Here is a 5,482-nt window from a genome sequence, read left to right as displayed (position 1 = left end):
TTGTGGGAACAATGGCACGGCAAGGGGCCTGTCCTTTTAAAATTGTTTTCTTTTTTTGTATGAACGTTTTCTATAGGACACAACTCACCTTCTTGAAATAAACCGCCGGGTCTTTCCCTTGAAAACTGAGCCGCCCCTAAGATCGCCACCTCCAGTAATTCTCATTTAATGCTCTGAATTCTATTTCACATGAGTTAGAATCCCTTCCTGCCTGAAAACATTGGAAATCGTTGTCTAAATCATTCTATGGCAGCAAAACCGCGCCTGTGTGACCTTCCAATTGTTTTCGTTTTCATGGATTTTTAAAAATGTGGTTGTTTATGTTTAAATAGAGAATACATGTGCATAAGTCCAGTGAAAAGTAAGCCTCCCTCTCATTCTTCACCTCAGCCACCAAGTATTGGTTTCCCTCATATCTTTCCATGACAGTCCTTGTATAAACAAGTATTTATATGTGTGTGTGTGTGTGTGTATATATATATATATATATATATAACCCCCACCTCTGCTTCTTGCATAACACAAATGACCTCTTCCCTTCCTTACCTTCACCCCCATAAGTCAGACAGACAAGCAGATAGGCAAACTCCCTTTACAAAGAAGAGTACACATACCTGGAGGGACTATCCACCCAGTGATCCTGTCCTTTTTCACCAGGGGCCCTGGGTCCTGGCTGGGGCAGGTGAGGGCTGGCTGGGTTGGTGAGATATAGGGGAAAGGGATTCCTCATTGTGTTTATAAAAACCTTTGGATGGTTGCCTGGGCTCCGCTGAGAAGCAGCCCTATTTTGATTTCATGCTGGAAGGGCAGGGTAGTATCCTAGTTTTGGAGTTAGGAAGAGGGACTTGGCAGTCCATTTGGAGACCGTCCACTTCCATCTCTCTGCTATCTATTATCAGGATCAAACCTAAATTACAGACCACTAAAGTTAGAAAATTCAGGCTAATGAAAGGTAGACCTGAATCTCACTATGTGTATATTCCAAGGATATAGCCTCTCCATAAATATTTGAAGAGAGGTTTCTTATGGAGTCCATAAGTAAGTCAAGTGGCCCAGTTTACTTCATGATTGCATCTTAGGTTATATTCTTTCAAAACAAAACCTTGTTATTTTCATATAAATAGAAAACTTGGCCCAAATGAAACTCCATCTACATCTAGAATCTCAAAGAACAGAGTGCATATGTAAATAAACTAAGATGTTTGTTCTCTCAAGTTTGTGAACAGAGATGGGCCTAAGGCAAGGCTGGAGACAAAAGGCAAGGACCAGTCTTAGAAGGCAAAACCCAGAAGGAATCAGAGCTCAGGGGATGACAGGGCACCCAAAGTCAGACAAACAGAAGGGACAACACCCTACTCAGTCCCCACTAAGAAAAGTGAGGGCTAAGGACTAGGCCTTGAGATAGGCATAAATTTAGGAGGTTAAAGGAGGAAGAGGGTATGGCCTGAAAGAAAGGAGGAGAACCACAACAGTGTCATTTAAGGAAAGTTTGGGAGAAGATTTCAGAGATGGAGTTCAGCACATTCAGGTGCTGCAAAGGAGAAAGAGGAATAAGATAAAATCATAGGGTTTGACACTTAGAAATCATTGTTTGATTTAAAAAACCTTCCATAAAAGCAACTAGGCAATGTTTATCAAGAGTCAGAAAAAGAAAAGTATACCTTTGCCCCAATAATTCCTTTCTGGGAATATTACTAAAGGAAATAATCCAAAACTTGGAAAACTTAAGTGCAAAAAAATGTTTACTACAGGGTTATTTAGAAGGGAAGAAAGTGGAAATAGCCTGAATGCTCAACAAATAAAGTAATATTGAACTAAACTAAAATATGTTCATTTGATAATATATTGAGTAGTCATTTTTAAAGTATCAAAAGTACATAAATGTAGTATTAAGTCAGGTTTTTTTAAATACCATCTCCAACTAAAAGGAATGAAGTTCTCTTTTAGAAAATGGCTGATTACAGTCTATAGTAGGGGAAGTATAAGTCTGGAATATTTTCTGTAAGAAAGCAAGTTAACTGCTTAAATATTGATGGAACCACATCAAAAGGACGCAGGAGCCTCTTTAAAGAATTTCTGTTGGCCAACTTTGAGACAATTGGAGCATCAAAGAGTAATAACAGTAATAATGATAATAGGTTATATCACATTGGATAGATAATTTTTGAGATGATGGAGATGAGAGAAACAGAGAAACAGTCAGAAGCAGCAGCAGCTCTTACAAAACAAAACAAAAAAATAGATAATAAATGCAGGGGAAATGACAGAATTAGAGTCACCATTTTGCAATCCCCAGTGTAATAACAAATACAAGCAGAGATCATCAATGGAAGCTAAAAACTGCTAGGCAAAACATTACTGGAAGCAAATAACCAAAGATCTTAGGATATTACATCACAGCTTACTTTAAATTGTAAAGGGAAGATCTGATGGACTCCAAATAAACCAAGTGATCTAGCCTAGTTTTGCCAATAAAGGGACAAATGTGTACTACTGGTCTGCCACTGTAACACAGTGGGAAGTCCAATAAAGGGACAAATGTGTACTACTGGTCTGCCACTGTAACACAGTGGGAAGTCCACAACATCCCCTATGTTACAAAATGTCTAGACTGAATCTAATAAACTATGGAAAGACCTAGAATGTGGAACATTCTACATGACAAGTGCCCTGGATGCTTCATAATGATCAATGTCATGAAAAATAAAGTAGCAACCATAAAATGGGGAACTATTCAAGATTTCAAAAGACAAAAGAAACAAACAAATGCAATGGAGGAGCCATGATTAAATCTTGAATCAAGACAAAACTGTATGTGTAGGGATGTCTGGGTGGCTCATTGGCTCAGGTAATGATCTCACCATGAGTTCGAGCCTCACATTGGACTCTGTGCTGACAAGTTCAGAACATGGAGCCTATTTCAGATTCTGTGTCTCCCTCTCTCACTGCCCCTCCCCTGATGGCACTCTCTCTCTCTCTCTCAAAAATGAATAAATGTTTATATATATGTAAAAGACATTTTGAGGGAAAAATGGGAAAAATTTAATATGGACTGCATAATAGATAGCATTATTGTGGACGTGTTCATATGGCCCTATAGAAGAATTTTTTATTTTTAGGAAATGACTTGAATTATTTAGAGCGAAAGTATCATATTTGCAAACTGCATCAAACGTTTAAGGAAAGAAGAGAAAGAGATACAGTAAATATGGCAAACTGTTAAAAAGTAGTGAATCTAGGGGAAGGGCACACAGATTTCCACTGTACTTTCTTTGAACTTACCTGTGAGTTTGACATTTTTTTTTAAATGGAAGAAAATAAAGCTTACATAATAAAAATGGGGAAACTATGCAATGTTAAGTGAAAAAAAGTACATAAAACTGTGTATACCGCAATTATAGCTACATAAAAATAAGAACAAGAGAAATTATCTTTATTCATTTCAACATTTGTTAATTAAGCTCCTGCCACATGACAGTCTCTGCACTAAATGATGGGAGCCCACTGCTCCCCTACAGACTCCTGATTTTATGGTGTAATGCTTAAAATGCAAGACTTTGGATCTGGCAAACCTCACCCAAGTCTCAGAGAGCCTTGCTGTGATGACCTCACCTCTATATCCTTGGTTCATAGCAAACTCCTTGGCCAACCCCACGGGGTGTTCAACAGCCTGCTTCCAGGAGTCCATACTCTGGTGAGGGGAGAAAGTACATTAACAGATCATTTAAAACAACAGGAACTGCAAGGTGCACACAAGGCATTAATTTTAAAATTATCACTTAAAGGTTACCTTTATCATATCCCTCCCCCTCCTCTAGCATTTTTTCCTATTTTTCACCACCACAAATCCTCTCCTTCTTTATACTATTCCCACCCCATCGCCTCCACTCAGCTCATGCGGACCTTGTAGCTTAGAGTGACCTTTCACTCTTTTTGCTTCATCTGTCCAAATTTCACTTAGCTCAGGTCTACCTCCCTCATGAAGGCATCTTTTGTGTTGACTTGACTGATTCCATTCCTCTGATATAACAAAAATGAGGATCAGTTGCACTGAGTATCTTGCCCAGAAATCTGGCTAGAGCCCACAACTTATTGGACTCCTGAGTCAATGTCTCCCACGGCCCTACTACTCCAGGTGTGTGTGTGGGGGGGCGGAAACCAGCAGCATCTGGATAACCTGTGAGCCTGTTAAAACTACAATCTGGGACCCTACCCCAGCTAGACCTACAAAATCAGAAAGTGCAATTTATCAAGTTGTCTAGGCGATTCATGTTTACATTAAAGCTTGAGAAGCACTGTCCTATAATGTCAACTAGAAGATGCATAAAGCAGAAAACCAACAAATATTTGCAGACCAGGTTTGCCATCACATCCTTCTCTACTCCCCCACCTTTAAGCCTCCTTCCCTTTGGGGCCTCTTGTGGCTCTTTGCTCCCTCACTGGCGGATGTGAGCCCAAGGGTGAGAGAGACTCTGAGGCATTGCCAGGGGGATGGATGATGATGAGATGAAGCTGCTACCTTACCCCCAGAGCCGAAAGCAAATACTGGTGTTGGCTTCAGGGCTACATTATTTCTGTGGAGAAACTGGCTTTATTTCCAAGACAAAAAATGCCTACTGCTTGAGCATCCGAGCCTCCAGAGGATAAGGGGTTTGTGATAGACAACATTGGAACTGTTTCTAGACTTGATTTATTGACTTGTCTGTTTCTATTCTGTCACTTATCTGATTGACAATGAAACCTGGGATTTGATTGAAGGGAGTTCTGCGTGTGTGCGTGAGGCCGTCAGGGCCGGGTGGGCCTGCTCCAGGCGGGTGCGCCGGTGCATGGGAGGCATTTGTGTGAGGGCTGTTTGTATGTGAGGAGGGCGTGTGTGGAAACGACACGGGCGAAATGGGTGTCACTAGGGAGTTGATTATCTGTGATGTGAGATGTGTCTGCCTGGATTGGGAAGCAATGCCGTGGGAGCAGTCGGATGGGAGGAGGTAGGTGGGGCTCCCATGGTACACAGAAGAGAGGGGGTTGTTAAAGACACATTTTACGGAACAGCCCCTTCTCTCGGCCTCCCTAGCTTTTCCTCCTGGGATATTTTCCAGTTAGGAGGCCTAGGGGAAGGAGAAGGGAGGGACGGGAGGCGTCCAAGGGCCAGGACCCCAGTAGTGTGAGGCGCCACGCGTGAGCTGGGAGCTGGGGAGGGGGAACAGATGGAGACAGGTGCGCCCCCACAGGGGCACGTGTGGGGGACACGTGGAGGTTTCACCTTCAGTCCAGGATTCGCATTCCCTGCCTTGGGGTCGTCCACTTACTTCTCGTGCGTCCACACCGGCTGGAAACCCGCACCCCTTCTTCTCCCTGGCTGAGGGAGGTCGACCCCGACAGCCAGCGGAACCCCGCCCCTCCCTTGTTGCTGAGGAGCCCCGCCCCCTCCCGCCGCCCGGCGGAGCTCCTCCCCCGCCTCCTCCGGCCCCCGCCCCCCGCCCGG

This window comes from Suricata suricatta, chromosome 9, assembly GCF_006229205.1.
Source record: "Suricata suricatta isolate VVHF042 chromosome 9, meerkat_22Aug2017_6uvM2_HiC, whole genome shotgun sequence".
Taxonomy (NCBI): Eukaryota; Metazoa; Chordata; class Mammalia; order Carnivora; family Herpestidae; genus Suricata; species Suricata suricatta.
The sequence above is the reverse complement of the archived record's forward strand: the minus strand, read 5'-3'. Positions refer to the sequence as shown.